The 21,723-nt window shown below is 42.4% G+C and overlaps 2 protein-coding genes across 3 annotated transcripts in view; both read left to right on the forward strand.

The window, feature by feature from the left end:
* The window catches only part of KIF5C (kinesin family member 5C), a 166,498-nt gene extending 159,287 nt beyond the window's left edge, over nt 1-7,211 (forward strand). Inside the window, exon 26 of the mRNA XM_043505111.1 lies at nt 6,657-7,211. The gene's annotated coding sequence lies outside the window, so the exon portion shown is untranslated. The remainder of the gene's footprint in view (nt 1-6,656) is intronic.
* Nucleotides 1-21,723, forward strand: part of LYPD6B (LY6/PLAUR domain containing 6B) — a 123,504-nt gene that overhangs the window by 8,543 nt on the left and 93,238 nt on the right. The gene's annotated exons all lie outside the window — the stretch shown is intronic.

Here is a 21,723-nt window from a genome sequence, read left to right on the forward strand (position 1 = left end):
AAGGAGCAGAGAATCCTCCAGCAAGTGACCCGTGCCCCATGCTACAGAAGAAGGCAAAAAACCTCCAGGGCCTCTTCCAATCTGCCCTGGAGGAAAATTCCTTCCCGACCCCAAATATGGCGATCAGCTAAACCCTGAGCATATGGGCAAGATTCACCAGCCAGATACTACAGAAAATGCTTTCTTGGGTAACTCAGATCCCATCCATCTAATATTCCATCACAGACTATTAGGCCTATTTACCATAAATATTTAAAGATCAATTAATTATCAAAATCACGTTATCCCACCATACCATCTCCTCCATAAACTTACTGAGTTTAATCTTAAAGAAAGATAGATCTTTTGCTCCCACTGCTTCCCTTGGAAGGCTATTCCAAAACTTCACTCCTCTGATGGTTAGAAACCTTCGTCTAATTTCAAGTCTAAACTTCCTGGTGGCCAGTTTATATCCATTTGTTCTTGTGTCCACATTGGTACTGAGCTTAAATAATTCCTCTCCCTCTCCAATATTTATCCCTCTGTTATATTTACAGAAAGCAATCATATCTCCCCTCAACCTTCTTTTAGTTAGGCTAAACAAGTCAAGCTCCTTTCATAAGACAAGTTTTCCATTCCTCGGATCATCCTAGTAGCCCTTCTCTGTACCTGTTCCAGTTTGAATTCATCCTTCTTAAGCATGGGAGACCAGAACTGCACACACTATTCCAGGTGAGGTCTCACCAGTGCCTTGTATAACGGTACTAAAACCTCCTTATCCCTACTGGAAATACCTCTCCTGATGCATCCCAAGACTGCATTAGCTTTTTTCACAGCCATATCACATTGGCAGCTCATAGTCATCCTATGATCAACCAATACTCCAAGGTCCTTCTCCTCCTCCGTTACTTCTAATTGATGTGTCCCCAGCTTATAACTAAAATTCTTGTTATTAATCCCTAAATGCATAACCTTATACTTCTCATTATTAAATTTCATCCTATTACTATTACTCCAGTTTACAAGGTCATGCAGATCCTCCTGTATGATATCCCGATCCTTCTCTAAATTGGCAATACCTCCCAGCTTTGTATCATCCGCAAACTTTATTAGCACACTCCCACTTTTTGTGCTGAGGTCAGTAATAAAAAGATTAAATAAGATTGGTCCCAAAACTGATCCTTGAGGAACTCCACTGGTAACTTTCCTTCAGCCTGACAGTTCACCTTTCAGTAGGACCCGTTGTAGTCTCCCCTTTAACCAATTCCTTATCCACCTTTCAATTTTCATATTGATCCCCATCTTTTCCAGTTTAACTAATAATTCCCCATGTGGCACCGTATGAAATGTCGTACTAAAATCTAGGTAAATTTTATCCACTGCGTTTCCTTTATCTAAAAAATCTGTTGCTTTCTCAAAGAAGGAGATCAGGTTGGTTTGGCACGATCTATCTTTTGTAAAATCATGTTACTATGAAGAGGTATTGGAACAAGGATTTGTTTTTAATTAAAAGCAATCTTTCTGGCTGCTTTGGCTGCAAAATCAGTAATAATGTCAACGTATGACAATCTTGTTTGATTGCAAGAATAGCAAGACTAGTCAAGCATTCCTGGTGTGCTCATAAAATATTAAACCTTTCATCAACGGAAGGTAGTGCTTTATCCATCACAACATTAGAAAATTCAACTTCAAATTTCTTTTCTGGATCTTCTGTGGGCTCATCTGCTCCTTCATATTCTGCTTGCCATTTTTTCCTCGAAACTTTTGTCACATTCAGACATGGAAATTTTGGTTCTACACTGAGTGCCTCTGCAAACTGTCTTGTATGCCAGAAATACCTCCTCTCATATTGGCGCCATTATCATAGCCTTGTCCTCTAATGTTCATTACGGACAATCCCATTCATTTTAGTTCATCAAGGAGAGCTTGAAGAAGTCCAAAACCTGTAGTGTCCTCAACTAAAAATGTGATAAATGATTCTTTAACTGGAATTGTGCTGATTCACTAATGTCGACAAATCTCACTACTAACGACACCAGTTCTTGATGACTTGTGTCAGGAGTGCAATCTAGAATTATGGCAAAATATTTTGCCAAAGACTCTAATGAAGCAATTTTGTCCCTCACTTTACAACTCATTAGCATTATCAGTTAATTTGAATTCTTGGTCCCAGATAGTGGATATGTATTTCATTTTCAGTTACTCTTCGGAAATGTTCATTCATCGCTGTTTCAAATTTTCCAAGGAGTTGTACAGGGTCCAAAAAATTGCCATTTTTGGGCTGGTATAATTTGTCAACACTTCCTCTAAAAGCAAGATTGTTTGTTGACAGATATCCAAAAATAGATAATAGACATTCAAGAACACAACGCCGATGCTGCCTCTCTGACTCCTGCAATCTTTGACTTTGGGCATGAAGAGTTGTCTGATTTTTTAAACTTACAAATCAGCTCACACCGTGTACATACTTTCAAGATGGTGTTGTGCCTTTTCATGTTATGGGAATGTGTGACTTAAGATTTTACCAATCATTAATACCCACGGTTGCTATGTTAAAATTGGAACTGTTGAAAATCTTGCATGGAAAACAAAACACAGCATCCTTGCATTTAGAGTACACAAGCCACCGTCTGTTGACAATTTCATTGTTAGAAAGTCTTTTATAGTAATAGTTTTCTGTGAATTCCCTACCTCTAATGTCTTTAGGATATTTGAGACCTTCTATTCTCACAAGGCCTTTCTCAAGTATAATGTCCTGTAATTTGTTGTTTAAAGATTGTGGCCATGCGCCAATGTCATTTATATCCCATGCTAGTACAGTTTCAGTTGTTGTAATTTATTGTTTTGTGTCTGTATCTGTTTCAAATGATTGTTCTGTGTTTTGAGTTTCTTGAACTTCAGCATAAAAATTTTCTTCGGCAATTACTTGATCTTGATCAACTTTGTTGTTTTCATGACGTACAAACTTAAGTATAGAACCCTTTTATGCCTTTATAGCTAATTCTATTTCATCTTTTCATTTTCTTTTTTGTGACCCAGAAGGTTGTTTTCGATACGACATTATAACTTATAAGGGTGTTTTTTTAAGGAAATAACTGTTTAAATTATTGTCAGATTATCAGAAATATGATTTAAAATAACTAATATAGGATAGCCATGAGTTTGTGACCTTGAGCTAGTGTACAGACACCTCACCAGGGTGCTCCATCCTGACTGAGACACAATAGAGTTGGAAACCCATGTCATTTTTACAAAGTCACTTTTTAATTTTAAATGTGTAGTGGGCATCAGTCTTAATGCTAGTTACAACTCTATATCAATTTTATATCAACTGTAAATAGATCAATGGCATAATCCAGTTTAATAAGATGGGTTTCCAAGCAGCGGGAAAATAGGACCCTAATTTTATTCCTAGGTAAATCACAAAGTGACCAGCAATGAAGCTAGCACAGAATCATCTCATCTAGATTAAGGTAGGACAGAAATGTTACCAAAGTTCTATCCACTAAAATTAGTACAGCATGGACAGAGACAAGCTAATTTCTTTTTCCAAGCTAATGTGCCCTTGTTACAGAAGGACCCTCTCCAGGTTTTGTCACTCATCCTTTCTGGTAAACAGTGTCAATTATGACACTGAACTTCCATCACCAGTTCATTTTACATAGACAATTGAGAAATCGGATTATGATAATTTCTGATCACTTGCAATCTTGACTGGATATAAACTGATTAACCTGCTCCCCTTACAGTAATTTTTACAGATGATATTCTTATTGTAATGCCAGGTTTGGCTAGCCATTACAATTACTGTCCAACAGTGAAGAAAGACTTTCTAGAAGTAGGGTTGGGTTTTTTTCCTTCTACTCTAGAGCTGTGCAGGAACTGTCTGTGAAATCCCATAAAGTTTCCAAAACTTCAACATCAGTATCCTTTTTCACGGACATTTTTCCTCCTTCACCAATATCTACTTTTCTGCTCCTTGGAAAACCATCTTATTAAACTGGATAATGCCATTGATCTGTTTACATTGGGGGCTCTCAACCTTTCCAGACTACTGTACCCCTTTCAGGAGTCTGATTTGTCTTGTATACCCACAAGTTACCTGAGGGATGGGGGAGGGGAAGGCGGAGGCTCCTGAGGGGGGGATATTGAGGTGGGAGCTCCACTAAAGGCGGTCCCCAGACAGTACTGCTGACCCCAGTGTGTTGAGGGAGCACAGCAACCACCCCTGCCCGCAGACCCCCAGAAGATCTCCCCCCACATTGCTGATACACACCGAGCTTTGTACGTAGCAGACGCTGCGGCAGCCCATGGGGGATGGACAAGACAGAAAAGGATACCAAGCCGCCTGGCCCGCCTCATGGTGGCAGAGTCACAGTTCCCCTCGGACATCCTTGTACCCTCTCCCTGGCGCAGAATGCGCCTCACCCGCGCATTCGGCTCTGAATACAGCCCCTGCCTAAGGAGACTGCAGCGCATGCTCAGAGGGCAGGAGCCTACCCGCTCTTACCTGCTGTCCTGGTGGTGCCCCATGCAGCTGCCTATGCCTGAGGACGGCCCTGTAGGTTGACCCAAGGCAGCTTATGTTGACCTAACTCTCTGTAAAAAATGTTCCTCCTGCTGATGTAACTTGCCCACTATGCCAACTTAATAACTCCACCTCTGTGGGAGGCAAAGTGCTTAGGTTGACATAGTTAGGCTGGGTTTCAGAGTAGCAGCCGTGTTAGTCTGTATTCGCAAAAAGAAAAGGAGTACTTGTGGCACCTTAGAGACTAACACATTTATTAGAGCATAAGCTTTCATGAGCTACAGCTCACTTCATCGGATACATCCGATGAAGTGAGCTGTAGCTCACGAAAGCTTATGCTCTAATAAATGTGTTAGTCTCTAAGGTGCCACAAGTACTCCTTTTCTTTTTGATAGTTAGGGTATTGTCCGTGTAGACACTGCATTACTTGCATCGACTTTAGTGGCCTCCAGGAGTGTGTCCCACAGTGCCCTACTGCAGTGGTTCCCAAACTTGGTTCGCAGCTTGTTCAGGGTAAGCCCCTGACAGGCTGCGAGATGCTTTGTTTACCTGAGCATCCACAGGTATGGCCGCTTGCAGCTCCCACTGGCCGCGGTTCTCCCATTGTCTGGGAACAGCGAACTGCAGCCACTGGGAGCTGTGAGCGGCCGTACCTGCGGACACTCAGGTAAACAAAGAGTCCCGCGGCCTGCCGGGGCTTACCCTGAAAAAGCTGTGAACCAAGTTTGGGAACCCCTGCTCTACCGTGACCACTCTGGTCACAGTTTTGAACTCTGTTGCCCGGTGGCCAGATTCACATACATGTGCCCTTCTCCTTTTAAAGCCCTGCAAATTTTTGATATTCCATTTCCTGTTTGCTTGGCATGGAGAGCTCACCTAGCAATTGCCCAGCAGACCATGCTGGCCCCACGGTGCAGATGCACTCCTGCCTAGAGTACACAGGAGGCAGTGGATCGCCTGGGTCCATGGGGAAAAGAGGTTGTGCAGGCACAGCTCCGATCCAGCCATAGAAAGGTAGATACCTACAAGCAGATCACCCGTGACATGGTGGAGAAGGGCTACAAGGGGGACATGCAGAATTGCCACCTGAAAGTCAAGGAGCTGTGGCAGGTGTACCAGAAGGCAAAGGAGGCTAACAGTTGTTCTGATGTGGAGCTGCAGACATACTGCTTTTATAAAGAGCTGTGTGCCATCCCTGCCAAAGACCCCACCATCATTGCCAAGAATCCTATGGATACTTTGGTGGAGCCGAAGTCACAGCGAGGAGGAGATATTGGGCCAGAAGAGGAGGAGGAGCATGAGGGACAGGCGACCGGGGATCCAGTGGTGCAGGGAACCAGGATCTGTTCTTGACTATAGAGCAGTTGAGCTAGTCCCTACAGTCCAACATGGGCGAGCCTGATGCAGGGGAAGGAACCTCTGGTAAATATGCAGTTTACTTTGATATTGCAGGAACACATCTGTTCATTTACTCTTCTTTAATCATTTTTACTTAGGAAGAGGTAATGAAATAACTAAGAGAGGTTGAGTTGCTATCTGCTTCTCATTCCCCTGCATAATTAGGCAGAGGGGGTCCTGCAGAACAGTTTGTTTATGTGCACCAGGATGTCCTGTGAATCCTCCATAGAGATCTCAAAAGTTTCCAGACGGTAGTCTTCAGTTCTCTGCTGAAGGTTTCTGGGGAGGGCTGCCTTATTTTTTTCTGCTGTGGTAGGACACTTCTGAACACCACTAAGCCATTGTAGCACACAAGCTAGCAGTATACAGACCTGGTCTGTAGCCAGACGTGTGCAGGAGCTGTTCCCTTTTGGTCTCCATTACCCTCAGGAGTGTGATATCAGCTAAAATCAACACCCACCACCTGTAGAAAACCGTGCCAGTATTCAGTTCAATGGCCCTATCTGCATATACTCATGCCTGAGAGCTACCCTCATCCATAGTCCCAATTTGCCCACTCTCCTGCCCCTCCCAGTCCCTCAAGCTGTCCCATGGTTGGGACTGCCACCGTGTTATGTGAATTCCAAGGAGAACTGAGAATGTAGTGCTTTGAACTTTTGTGGATCAAAGGGAGTGAGTTCAGTATGCCAAGTTTCCATTTATCTTGTGAATACGCTCTCAGTAGTAGCGCTGTGCATTGTGTCTTTTGCAGCTGGAAATATGGCCTTGAGGGACTCTCCATTCACATCAGCAGAGCAGCTCAGCCAGATAAGGAGGAGAAGGAAGAGGACATGGGATGACGTGGTCCAAGAGATCTTGCAAGCCGAGCACAGGGCTTGGAGGATCACTGTCGTGGACAGAACAGACAGGGATAGAGCAGAGAGGAGAAAAGCACAGGAGAGAGACATGCAGCAGGACATGATAGCGCTTCTCAAGACGCAAACAGACGTGCTGGAGACAGTTGTTGACCTTCAGTTTCAACAGACCTGTGCTCACCTCCCTCTGTAGCCCACAGAGAACTGCATTTCGGGACCTCCCTACTTCTCCCCACTCGCATTCCATTTGGTGTCCAGGGCTGCTTCTCTACACCTACCAATCACAGTGGCACATATGCTGACCTGTGAGAGACACGGTTGGTGTATGTGTTTGTAAAATGAAAATGACTGTTTTTTCCCCTTCAAAGGTTCTTTTCCCTGTATTTATAGTCTCATTCAGTTATAAATATGTCTATTTGCCTGGATTTGGAATAAATGGCTAGTTATGGAAACTGAATTCATCTTTACTAGTTCACAACATATGCTGGCTGGGTCTCGCATCATTCAGAGATAATAGCAATAGGCACATGTGCGATATTACTCTCTGCACTCATTACAAGCTTCATACCAGGGTGCACAAAAACAATTCCAGGCAGAGCACACTACATAAACACACATTACTGTGGCTCACTATTAAGACAGTCTTTCAATGACTCCCTGAGTCCCTATAGCTCCCTGTTGAGCTCTTCTTGCTCAGGTATCTAGCTGCTCAAAATCAGCGGACAACCATTTCTCTTTCACCCTCCACTCCAGCAGAAACTTTTCCCCCTTTACTTCACAGATATTATGAAGCGCACAGCAGGCAGCTATAACCACTGAGATTTTTTTTTCACTGAGGTCTAATCTTGTGAGTAGAGTGCACCAGTGGCCTTTTAGACGGCCAAAGGCACATTCAAATGTCATTCTGCACTGGCTCCGCCTGTAGCTGAAGTGCTCCTTGCTGCTATCGAGGTGGCCGGTATATAGCCACAGAAGTAAGGGGTAGGCTGGGTCTTCCAGGATCACTATTGGCATCTCAACATCCGCAATGATAATCTGTCGGTCTGGAAAGAAGGTCCCTGCTTGCAGCTTTCTGAACATGCCTGAGTTCTTAAAAATGAGTGCATCATGCACCTTTCCTGTGCTGATGTTGGTAAAACATCCACGGTGATCCACCACCGCATGCAATAGAAAAGTAGCCCTTTCTGTTGATATACTCTGTGGCAAGGTGGTCTAGTGCCAAAATAGGGAGATGTGTGTCATATGTCATCCCACTGCAGTTCAGGAACCCCATTGCTGCAAACCCATCCACTATGTTCTTCATGTTGCCCAGAATCACAGTCCTTTGTAGCAGGCCTTGCACAGTTGCAACACAGCAACCCCCACAGTGGATTTCCTAACTCCAAATTGATTCCCGACTGATCGGTATCAATCTGGTATTGCAAGCTGCCACGCAGTCATCACCACTCGCTTCTCCACTGTCAATGCAGCTCTCGTTTTGGTGTTGCTATGCCGGAGGGCTGAGCGAGTCCCACACACGCTTCCAGGAATGTGGCCTTACACATCCAAAAGTTCTGCAACCACTGCTCATCATCCCATACCTGCATAATGATGCGATCCCACCAGTCAGGGCTTGTTTCTCTGGTCCAGAACCAGTGCTCCACTGTCTGCAGCTGCTCCATGAATACCAGCAACCACCTTGAATTGTTTCTTTCTAGGTCCAACAGCAAGGCAGCCTGTAAGGAATTGTCTTGTTCTGCTGCCCGGCTCCTCTGGCAGCTCTGCAAATACTGCAGGATCAGGCACATTGTGCTTGCAACACTTATTACAGTAGTGCAGAGCTGTGTAGGATCCATGCTTCTCACACCAATGGCAGATGCGCTGGTTTGCAGAGCTCTTGAAAAGAGGCATGAAACATTATGGGATGCAGATAAAATTCTGGGAAGGAGAAAACTGCATCATGGGATGTTGAAACCATGTTTCCAGTCACCCCTGTGCAACTCGTTTGCCTTCATAAGGGGTTGCAAACCCTTCCTAAAACACCCTGTGCTAGATGGTGGCAAGCTGCACAGTGGGATAGCTATTCACTGTGCACTCTCTCTGCATCAGTGCAAGCCCTGGTAGTGAGGGGACACACTGCTGATACAAGGAACATAGTGGTCATGAAAAGTGATTTAATTACTGTGGCAGCTATATGTCAACGGAACTTAGGTCGAATTAATTTTATAGTGTAGATTTGCCCTTAGAGTGAGTGAGTGAGAGTGTGTGTGTGTGTAGTGAAACAAATGTTTGTTCAAACTTCTGTGCACTGAATCTACTTTGTTTTACACAGCTATAGTGAGAACTCTGTGAGCAGTTGTTTAGTGATGTGATTAGATCATGGGACTTGTAGTCAGGAGACCTGGGTTCTAGTTAGAGCATAAGCTTTCGTGAGCTACAGCTCACTTCATCGGATGCATTTGGTGGAAAAAACAGAGGAGAGATTTATATACACACACACAGAGAACATGAACTCTGTGTGTGTGTATATAAATCTCTCCTCTGTTTTTTCCACCAAATGCATCCGATGAAGTGAGCTGTAGCTCACGAAAGCTTATGCTCTAATAAATTTGTTAGTCTCTAAGGTGCCACAAGTACTCCTTTTCTTTTTGCGAATACAGACTAACACGGCTGCTACTCTGAAACCTGGGTTCTAGTTGTGGCTCTAACTAACTAGCTCTGGACACGCCACTTACTTTCTCTGTGCTTTCCTATCTAAGTGGGAATAATAATGCTTACCTATCTACTTTACAGGGAGAAACATGTTAGGGCTACTTCCCTGTGAAGTGGCTGTCTACCTTGCAGCTGCTTTTAACAGTAAAGGGGCCAGGCAAGGGAGAGTCTTCAAACTTTTCCCCTTAGCAAAATTCCTTTCTCTGTGCCATCTCCTTGGAGGTTGGGACCTGGGGCTTTAGGTAGCCTAACTTCAGTTTTTCTGGAGGAAGGAGGAGGAATAATGATCCTCCTACTCCCTCTAGGGTGGCCTCTTTTTCCCCAGTTCCCGGGCACTGAGTGTAGGTGAGCAGACTTCCCTCTCCCAGTCCCATCTGGCTGTATGGTTTTAAAGACAATCAGGCAGAGACTGTAGGAAGAAGTTCCCTGTCCTTCCTTGCTGTAGATGCTGTTGTCATTTCCCAGGCAGCTGTCCTGCACTTTATTTGGGCATTTCCCCCTCTGAGGTGGGAGTCATAGGTTTGGCAGTGCACCGCACCTTCCCTGGTGTCGGTATACCTACTTTTGGCTGGAGACACGGCCATCACCATACTCTGTACTGCCTCTGGTTCTCTTTTCAGGGTAGGCAGAGAGCTTAATTCTCTGAAGGATGGGGGTCTTTCATTTCCCCCCACGCATGTATTTGTTTGTATACCCTGTGGACGTAACCTGATTCCTCTTGGATACTAGCTTCCTCCTTGTCAGCTACTCCATTTGAAGTTTGGCTGACAGTCACTTTCATGTCTGGAGCTATCTGAGGGGGGTCTGATTTGACCCCTCCTTCTTTTAAAGCCATAATATCATTCCCCAAAAGGGAAGACTGTAGGATATCTGACAATGTGCCTGTATTAGCACCCTGGCCATTCCTAGGTCTAGATAGACATCTGTGCTATAGGCTGAGCGAAGGCTTTTACACCAGAAACTTTAAACCAGATTTCGCACCCTGGGAGCATTTGATAGGTTTTAATGACATGGGGCTTAACTATAGTCTTAGCAGCCCCAGTATCTCTCCATCCAATGAATGTCTCCCCATTAACTACCACCTTCCTCTCCCACTGACGGGCAGATGGATCTGTACCCGGGAGGGTGTTGCATGACGTGGGCAGTGATTTGAAGTGTGAATGCTTCAGCATGAACATTATATGCCATTGGCAGACTGGCTGTGTGACTTCCTCCCACCAGAGTTTCAATCACACAACTAACTCTGTGTGGCTAGGGTGCAGCTGGCCTTTCAAGCACTGCACTGGGCCTCAGTGTGTGCATTGAGCAATCCCCGGCCAAGTGATGTCGCCGTCCACGTATCCCAGGGTTTCTCAGAGATGGTTTTCCTCCCCCGAGTGTGTGACTTGTCTTGGGCCTATCCTCTGATCCCATTCCAGCTATGTTAGATTTACTATCAAATCCAGCTCAGTTATTTGCATGTTGGTTAGCCCATTTCCAGTTATGATTACATCTCTGGTAGTACTCAGAACTGGATACTACTGTGATATAACTGGGTATTTCAACCCCATTGTGTCTGTAGTGTAGATGGGCCATAAAAATCTGACCTCTGCCAAGCAGTTATTCGATTGAAAATGAAGCTGTAAAATAAAAATAAAAATTGAGGCATATATCGAAAGAATCAAAGTATTGAAAAAAAGTGATTTGATTTGAGAATGTACCAGGTTAAGTTTTGCCCTCATTTACATTTACATTGGTGAAAGCTGTGCACGTGCATCATGGGCAGAATTTGGCCCCTATCTAAATTAAATCAATTACAGCACAAACAGTTCAGTCTAATGAGGTGTTTTGTTTTGTTTTTTTGTTAAGCTAAATGAACCCATTGCCTATAAATCAGGAATTTCAAACCAGGTGAAAATTTATATGGGCTAACCTGGTTTGGGTTAGGGTTAGGCTTAAACCATCAGTGCAGCATGTTGAAAATAGGTGCTTCAGAAGAGCTGATTGTATCTTTCCTAATGACAGGAGGAGGAGGATGTGGCTGAGGCACAATACAAGGAGGCAGGAGGTCTGGGATTTTTTGCTCATGTCTAAATTTTTGTCTGTCAAGAATATCTCTGTGTGTGAGAGCTTTCAGACAAATTAGCAGATGGATTTTCTAGGAATATTTTTCTTACAGCCTAATAAAATTGTACTTGTAGATACAAGTGATAAAGAAGATGAACCTGAAATACTTAGTCTCACCCTGGATTAGGTGATTAGTTAGGATTAAAGATTGACACCAGTGGTAGGAGTAGTGCTTCACTTTATTTTATTTGGTTTATCCTAGGTTTAAATGTGAAGTGCTGTGATTTTTGCCCACTTATTTAAATGGCAAGCTTATATAAAAGACTGTCCATTTTTTTGTAGTGGATTATAAACCACTAACAGTAGTAGTATTGCTATTCTGAAAATCCTTCTGTGATATTTGGTGGATTGCTGTCATGTATCCTTAAATAGCTAGAGGAGCAAATAACTGCAGTCTGAAATAAGACTTAATCTTCAGACTATAGAATACAGAGATTTTTTTTTGAATATTTGAGCACACAAGTTGACACAATAGACTAGACCATAGATTTTAGACCAGTAATCTGTCTCAGGCAGTGCCCAACATCTGTTTCAAAGGAAGACTAAAATCTGTCTATAATATACATGTGCAATGTCATTAACATGAGGTTGCAGATAGGAATTCCTCTTTGACCCTCACAGGTTATGCCCTGAAATGTGGTGGTGATTACCTTTACTGTAGTTGAAACTTGCATAACTGCAGATGTTAATAGTTACACAGTCATCTAGCAGGTTTCAGAGTAGCAGCCATGTTAGTCTGTATTCGCAAAAAGAAAAGGAGGACTTGTGGCACCTTAGAGACTAACAAATTTATTTGAGCATAAGCTTTCGTGAGCTACAGCTCACTTTATCCGATGAAGTGAGCTGTAGCTCACGAAAGCTTATGCTCTAATAAATTTGTTAGTCATCTAGCAGCTATTCCTTTAAAAAAAAGAAAAAGTTCAGCCACAATACTTGTCTTGATGATTGCAATGATTCTGTTGTAACAAAGTGGTACTAAAACTCAAAGCTCATTTGAATATATAGAGCTATGATTAGAAGTTTCTGAACTCAATAGGGAAAACATAAGGAACCTAGTATCACAGAGCCTTGGTAACTTGGCATGCACCATGCATGTTCCCTTGATTCCAAAGCTTGGCCTACTAGCACTAACCTTCCTTCCACCATAGATGAAGCTTCACTTAGGGCTAGTCTACATTAGAATTGCTACAGTGGTGCAGCTGTACCGATGTAGCTGCACCGCTGTAGTACTGTTAGTGCAGATGCTCTGTGCTGATGGGAGAGAGCTCTCCCGTTGGCATAATTACTCCACCTCCCCGAGTGGCGAGAGCTATGTTGGAGGGAGAGCTTCTCCTGCCAACATAGTGCTGGCCACATCTGCATTTAGGTCAGTGTCACTTACATCGCTCAGGGGGGTGGCTCGGACTGCTGATGTCTCTCCCATCAAAAGTGAAGGCTAGTTGGGAAAACAAATTTGACCATTGCTCCTTCCAACCAGATTCCCCACAGCTCATAGCTTCATGACTAGTGTTGTCACAGTAGCATTGTACTCTGGGTTGGGATCTGCTTTCTTCCCAGAAGACCGTTGTCTGCCTGTCTGGCTCAGGTAATGCAACACCTCACTCATACTTGTCATTGCCATTATTTGTAACCAGTTTTCAGCCCCTCATGATTGCAAGACTGCTTAGTATTGTCTTTTGCCTAATGTTCATTACACAAAAGTTACAGGGGAGGGAAAATTATCAGCTGGAATCTGAGCTACCCAGGAAAGTTTCAAACTACTCCAAAATCTGACTTTGCCCACGCAACAAGTCCTTTGTCTGCTTTCTACAAATATATGTCCATGAACTGGATGTCAAAAAGCTGAGTTTATTTTTTTAAACGTTTTCTCAAAAGGTAGAATTGTATTAAACAACAAAATAATTAAAACCACAAACATTCAAAAGCCCACATCTATTTCAGTTTAGAAAAAAAAAATCCAACAGCAAGCTGGCACGTTGGTCCAGGTCCTCCAATCCACCTGAACTGTGCTTAGCTGGGGCACAAAGGTGGCTTACTGTCCCTGATCCTGGGACTGTCTGGAGGCCCTTCCAATTATTAGTACCTGTGTGCTTTGGTAATTGATTGGGTGAATGGTGGGATTATATTTTGCAACCTCACACCTGAAGATCTATATGTCCTTTACAGTACCTTGCTGGTCAACGTCAATTTTATATTCCTCTTGTGGAATGCAAATACAAGCTAATGATAATTTCCTACACCTGTTCCAATTCAGGATAAATTCATTTAATTGTCTAAAAAAGGATCAAAATTGTTCTCTTAAAAAGCAAAAGTTGAGCAACAAAGTGTTCCAAGCAAATGAGAGGTGAGATGGATATTGTGTAACATGGCTAGCCAGATTAGATACAGGGCTTCATCTGGCATTGTTTTGTTGAGCAGCATGCACAGCCAGTAGGATGTACCTTGTATCGAAACACCATGTGATTGTAAGTTTCAGGGGATCTCACCTACCTGTGCAAAACTTAAAGGCCATCCAGATGCTAACAACTTAAAAAAAAAAAGCTTAAAGATTATTATAGCACCCTGTTTGATCTCAGGTGATGATGATAAAACTCAAAATGGGAAAGGGAAATGCCATTACAGCTTGCTTACATGCAGTCTATGAGCCCTTACATTCCTTTGCAATTCTTCAACTGCCTCTTTCCCTAGGGAAATTTTACCAAGGGCATTCTTTTTTAACCAGTTCGGATCTCAGCCTATTATCCTATTGACAACTCCACTTGATTGCCCTTTCTGACAGATGATACCTTGTATTCAAGCACGTACTTTTTAACTGTTCTTTGAATAGTGAACATCGAATAGCACATCACTGAGGTTAAGGTAATAAGTGCCTGTCAGTTGGCAGATGCATTCTGATAACCTCACTTCTCTAAATCTAAGGGGTGGTTGTTCACTTGGACTTCAGACTGTCGTTTATTCTTTTTGGCTTAATACCAAAGCATTGTGCCTATTCCTGTCCCATACAGTTCTTCTCTGTCCTTGAATGGTTATCATGCCTCATATAGCAAAACTATTTTAGTATACAAATAAAGCAGGAGAATTTACTTCTTCAGATTTATTTACTGGCTAAGAAAAATGTGATCTACATCTCCCTGTTTCCCATGGTCACAATTAATTGCTTTGGGTCACAGGATTATTTAATTAAGGTATGTCGACTCCAGCTACATTATTTACAGGAGCTGGAGTAGCGTAACTTAGGTGTACTTACTGGCAGTGTGGACAAGGCCTGAGTGTCTGATAAGATGATGTGCTAGGCCCGTGAGGCTCTCTTCCTGCCGCCCCCCCTCTCCCCGCCACAGTGAGGTTGCAGGTGAAAGTCAATATTAGAGACAGAAGCTGTGTGTTCTGTTTGCTATTCTTTTATCTTTTGTGTGTGTTTGTCTTGTTTTGTTGTCTTTGGAAATAGGATCAGACTTTAACAATAATAGCAATAACAAGAGCTCCAGCCCATCTCAGCGGACTTCTCTTTTCCCCAATATGTACAGCTATTACCATATTTAATATAATCTAAGACTGTCAAGCAAGGGTTCTTTTTGTCTTAAGAATTCTCTCGCTAAAGGGAACAAGGGATGTTGCTAAAAAGAAAGCCTTATTTAATGCTTTATATTTCAAATGCTTGATTGTTTTTCTTTTCTGTATCTTTATTAAAAGGTTAAAAAGATGTTTGATGTATTTGCCATGGTACCAAGTTGGATGAGGTCTTTGTATTCCAGACTTTGAACCTTGTTTAAAACTGTTTAATATTGGTCCGTGACTAGGTTACCTTAACACCTTTAACTCTTTGGGCTCATATATTCCATCTAAACTAATACAACAGTTGCCAGTTTTATAAGCACATCTAATTTTCAAGTTGGGCCCATGTAAAGTTAACCGACTCTATGTTCTTACTGAAGTAAGAATTTAGCTGATTTCATTATAGGCCCAGATGCAGCTAAGTGAACGTGTTGGAGCATGCAATGTGATTTTTAGAGGATTGCACACATTGCTGTGCTTCTGACAGACTTTACTTGGTAGTTTTAGAAAGATCACATTTTATTTTTATGATTAAACATGAACTTTGCAGCCAAGAATTCTTCTCTTTAAATAGTTCTTCATACACTTCTGAGGCACAAACACTTCACTCAGGGAGCTGCCTATTTGGCTTGTATGAATATATAAGAAACTGAATATCAATTTTTGGACTAGACTAAAGGCTTAAATTTTGTATTACATCTGCACCTATAACTCTCATTGAAATCCATGCAAACTTTGAATTCAGAATCAAGCCCAAGTATGACATTTAGTACCTAAACCCATGTCTTTTTTTGTGGCCTTTATGACTTAATCCCTCAAGTGGCATTAAAACAGCAGATTAATATGAGATTCTCATAAACTGAGGATGAGAAGACCAGGTATAGGACTGAAAACCAGAACTATCCTGGGTTATAGTCCTGGCTCTCTGACTTGCTGTGACCTTGGCCAAGTGACTTGACCTAGTCTGTTTCCCTATATGTGAAATCATCACCATTCATCTTCTTTGTCCAATGCCAATATTGGGTAAGGGTGACTTCTGTCTGTTTCTTGGTTTAGGTAAGTACCTAGATCACCAGCCATCTTAGATGTAGGCCCATTTTACAAATGGGGAACTGAGGCACAGAGAGGCTAATTGACTTGCCCACAGTCATACAGGAAGTCTGTGGCAGAATAGGGACTTGAACCCAAATCTCCTAGGCTAGTGTCCACCACTGGACCATTCTTCCTCTCCTGGTTGTAAAATGATGCTAATTATGTTTACTTACCTGAAGGTGTTGTGAGGATTAATTAGTTACATCACTTTGAAGCTGCAAAATGCTCTCAGTTAAACATTTGATAAATTGGGCCTATATTTCGTTTGGTGAATGTACCTGACATGAAACAATGGAACACAAGAAAATTCAAGTCAATTATTTTGTAGAGTTGGCATGGACATCTCCTGAGCTAATGGCAATCCCTCGTTAACTGTGTGAACGCTTTACTGAAGATGAGATTCTTTCTGAGTCAATATTTGGTTTTTTTTGAGTAATGCTTTTGGGCAGAATTCTGGAGGTGCCGTTCATGGCATGACACAGTTGCCATTCTAAATGCGATTTCTGGGGTTTATCTATAGCTCAGTCATACAAAATTTGCTGAGTACTGAAATTTATCATTCAAGATTTGGCTCAGGAGTGATGCATATAATTTTCCCCTATACATCTGTATGATTTTATTGGCACCAAGGAAGCTTTAAATGTATTATATAAAGTTTAGCAGTTTAAAATTGGGTTATGCTCAGAAAAGTGATGGTAAAAATGACCCATTCTTATTCAGAGGATTCTCTCTGTATATTCATAATCATGTCTGCTTATTTTCCTGAATAAAATAGGTTTTTACTACATTTTACACGTCATCACTTAATACCAATACAGACAAGGTGAAGGATCTAGATTCTATTTTGGGTCTTACATGAACAGAATTGTTAACTTAAGGACTTGATGCACAGCAATTTACAGGGCTACTTGTATCAATATCCATTAATCATATTCTATGATTCTATAATTTCAGTGGAATTTGAGTGTGCTCAGAACCTCTCAGAACTGAGGCCCTAAATTACTAGGCTGTGATTCTGATACTTTAAAAAAGTCTAACTTTAGTCATATGAACAGTCCTATTGAAGTCTAGTGTAATGATGTATGAGTGAGAGAGAGAGTACGGCATAGGTCTGGTTTATATTACAGAGTTAGGTTGAGGTAAGGCAACTTAAGTTGACTTAATTATGTCATACTACAGTCTTGTTCCCACCAATGTAAGTGCCCTACTACAGCCACATCATAACTCTGCATCCACGAGAGGCGTAGGGATTATGTCTTCCTCGAGAGGCATAGGGGTAGTTAGGATGACGCAGTGTCCATGTAGATGCTGTGGATGACTTACATGGGCTGTTGACTCTCATTCTTGTCAATGTCACGTCTCCATACTGGAGCTGTGAAATTGACAAGTCAGCTGGGCAGTCACCCTGGGCTGGGGGTGGGGCTTCAGCTAGAGCCCAGCTGTCCCCCGGGCTCCTGGCTCCCCAGCTCGGAGTTGAGAGCAGGGGGCAGGTCTGCTCCTGGTGGGGAGTGAGGACCTGAGAGGGCAGACCTTAGCCTCTAGTTTACAGGGCAAACAGGAAAAATATTCCATATCTATAAACTAAGTATATGGAGTCATTTGGAAGAAACAAAAATGCTGTACTTATTCAATTTTCAAAGTATAATAGCACTTGAAGATGTCTTAGGACAAATGTTAAAACAAAGTAGAATGCATCCTTCCAAAATAGGTTTGGCAGATCTTTAGGCTTAGAGCTGACAAACTATGTACCATAAATGGTTGCCCTTAACAGGTTGGCAGTTGCTAGCATAGCAGTTAGACTACCACATTCCACCCCGCTCCCCACCCCAACACACACACACTGTACTTAGCGTACGACAGACTTGTGAGAACTGTTAAGGAATATTGGCTCTTTAATGCCGTCCACTATATGTGAATAATACGTTCAGATGGCATAACAATGGGACCAGATGGTGCATGGAATTGGTAATAGGTTGCAACCTTTAGGTGAATCTAATCCAAAATCAGTAGTTGTTGAACATTCAAATCATGATAATGTCTAGAGGCTTGGAGTCAGGCCAGGGTCCTGGTATATCCAGCACTGTACAAAAGTACACCTGTGTGGCCTTATCTTCTGCACATTTTTCAAACCCAGCTCTGAAGATTGAATGATTAATTTCCTCACGGGCTTTTCTCTGGCGTGCCCCACAACAGTATTGAGTGCTTCACAAGCATTAATATATCTTCACTACACCCCAGATAGAAATTAGCCCCATTTTACAGATGGGGAGGAGAGGCACAGAAATATTAAGGTCCAATTTCCACTAATTTTGGTGCCCACTCTGAGATGACTAGAACCTGATTTTCCAAGGCACTTAGCATTATATAGCTCTTCCCCTGCACTCCATCTCCTTGCCAGATCTTTCTCCCTTCGCCATGTCTCCATTTCCCGCCACATACTGGTTCCTAATCCTAGTTTCCTTGTTCAGACATTCCCAGTCTCCCCTCCAGCTCCTTGCCTTATTTCAGTGTCCTCCCCTCCCTACATAATTCTTACCGGCTCCTAGTCCCAGCTTCCCACCCAACCAGTCTTAGCCTCCCCTTCCCACTAGGGCACCCAGCCTCCTTGCTCATTCAGTCCCCATCTCCCCCTGCCAATTTCTAGTTTCTTTCCACTGCACTCCAGTCTATCCCTAGATTCTTTGTCCCAATTTCTCCTTTCCCTCCCCTCAGTCCAGTTTTTGTCCCCTCTTTTCATTTGAATCAGACAGCTTCTGTCTCCATGTTGTCTGGATGTCAACAGTGGAGTCATTGAGAGCACAGGAGAAATGGAATACCTGCTGTCAATTGCAGTGCCCAGCCCCACATTGGCCTGGAGCAGCTGGAGGCAGCCATTAAGGGAAAGCCTTTCTGAGCCCCAGTAGCCCAAGTCTGGAGCATGTGCAGTCTGGGTTAGTGCAAGGAGCTGCGAGAGGCTCAAGCATGCTTAGTAAGGATAGAATCTTCAGACATTTTAGCTGCGCCAATTTAAGAAGTCTCTATTGAGCATATGCGATCTGCAATCTTTCAAAGGTTTATAACTTGGCCAAATTTGGGAAGATTTTCATGGGGATTGCAAATGGCACATCCCTGACACAAAGGCCATTCCATGCCAAATATCAAAACCTCCTGCTCCAAAACATGGAGTTGCGACAGCTGTTCAAAGCAAAGGTCTCAATTTTTTTTTTTAACATGGGCAAAAGAACTTATTTTTCTTTAGCTTCACTTTAGAAAATGGCTGGAACGTTTTAGCTGAAATAAAAACCACACACACACAAAACAGCTGAGGCAGCTACCAGGCATGCAAAATTTCAGCCAAATGCTTAAATTTTCACAAAATTATAAACAACTGAAAATGGAATCTTATAATAGGAGCCATCAGGGAACCTTAATAGATGTGGCTATTATTACCTACAGTGACAGTTCTTGTGCAAAAGCGATTAGAATCTGAAAACTACTGCTGTCAGAAAATTGTCCAGTGGTCTGAGTCCAGTTCTTAGATGTACACATCCCAACAAGTACTGTTGGCAGGTCATGCAGAAAGACGTAGTGAGCATGGAAGTGGAACTTCTCTCATCCTAGTTGTGTTGCCTTCAAATCAGAGCTGAAGCATGTTGCTCTAGGGGGCTATCCATTTGTTTTGTTTTTTTACTAGACTCAGGCCTCTTGTTGTTTTACATCAAAGAGGCAGGGGAGTTGAAGCTGGGAAAGCTGAGGTGTGTTCCAACTTTGCCACTGACTTGCTGTGTGGCCTTAGGCAAATAATTTAACTTCTCTGTGGCTCGCTTTGTTCATAATTAAAATGAGGCTAATAATATTTACCCACCTCCCTCACAGGAGCCTTGTGAGGATTAAGCAATCTGCTTTGATCATAACAAGGTCTATCGTGGCACTGCAGCAGAACTGGAAAGCACTGTGCCCATACAAAGAGGGGCTGCTGCCTCCCAGCTTCCCTCTTAGTCCCTAGCTTAAAGAGAAAATATGTGCTTGAAACAAAAGTGCAAAAACATACTATATTAAGAACTTAGGAAGAATTCAGAACCCATTGGCAGTGCATAACAACTTTATTGAACCTACTAAGGTATGGACAATGCTACATGTTATGCACCAGTAGGTACATCATAAATTTACAAACTTTTAGTCTATACAATCATAGAAATGTAGGGCTGGAAGCACCCCGAGAGGTCATCTTGTCCAGCCCCCATGTTGAGGCAGATCCAAGTAAACCTAGACCATACCTGACAGGTATTTGTCCAGCCTGTTCTTAAAAACCTCCAGTAATGTGGATTCTAGAACCTCCCTGGGAAGCCTATTCCAGAACATAACTACCCTTATGGTTAGAAACTTTTTCCTAATATCTAACCTAAATCTCCCTTGCTGCAGATTAATCTGATTATTTCTTGTCCTACATTTGAGTGGACTTGGAGAACAAATCGATCGTCGTCCTCTTTATAACTGTCCTTAATGCATTTGAAGACTGTTATAAGGTTCCTCCTCAGTCTTCTCTTCTCTAGACTAAACATGCCCAGTTTTTTTAAAACTCGAAGACCAGAATTTTCTAAATCTTGTATCATGTTTGTTGCTCTTCTCTGGACTCCCCATTTGTCCATATCTTTCCTCAATAGTTGTCCTAAAGACCTCGGCACAATACTCCAGCTGAGGCTGCCCTAGTGCTGAATAGACCAAGACAATTTTATGTCCCATGTATTACATATGACACTCCTGCTAATACATCCCAGAATATTAGCCTTTTTTGCAACTGCATCACATTGTTGGCTTATATTCAATTTGTGATTCACTATAAACCCCACTTCCTTTTCAGCAGTACTATTGCCTAGCCAGTTATTCCCTATTTTGTTTTTTTTTTTAGAAATGAAACATGAATCATTTGTATGTTTTCACTGATAGTTGGAAAATTTAAGACATTTAGAGCCCTCTCACCATGGGTGCAAGTGGCATTGCTCAGACATCCATTCTCCCACAAGTATAGAAAAGGCAGTGCTGGGCAGACCTCTCTCATGGTTAGAGGTCTCCCTCTTTAGAACATCCCTCACATATAACATTACATCCCTTAAGTGATTCTTCTTATAGCTATGCAACCCCCAACCCTCCCTCCGTTTTCATGGTATTACCAGACTGTAAAGGAGATGAGATCCTGAGTGACTTAGTAAGACCTGCTAGATAGCCTTTGTCACCCCCATATTAAGCATACGCACCAATTAATCAAGTCCCAATGCATCCATTAATATTGCACACTACTTTATCAGCAAGCAGAGGAGAACAGCTATTTTGTAGTTATGCATTTTATTTTTCCTTTCTAAGTGAGGTACTGTGCACTTGTATTTTTATTGAATTTCATCTTGCTGATTTCAGACCTATTCTCTAATTTGTCAAAGTTGTTTTGAATTCTAATCCTGTCCTCCAAAGTGCTAGTAACCTCACTCAGCTTTGTGTCATCCACAAATTTTATAAGCATCCCCTCCACTCCATTATGTGGGCCACTAA

This window comes from Dermochelys coriacea, chromosome 11 (assembly GCF_009764565.3).
Source record: "Dermochelys coriacea isolate rDerCor1 chromosome 11, rDerCor1.pri.v4, whole genome shotgun sequence".
Taxonomy (NCBI): Eukaryota; Metazoa; Chordata; order Testudines; family Dermochelyidae; genus Dermochelys; species Dermochelys coriacea.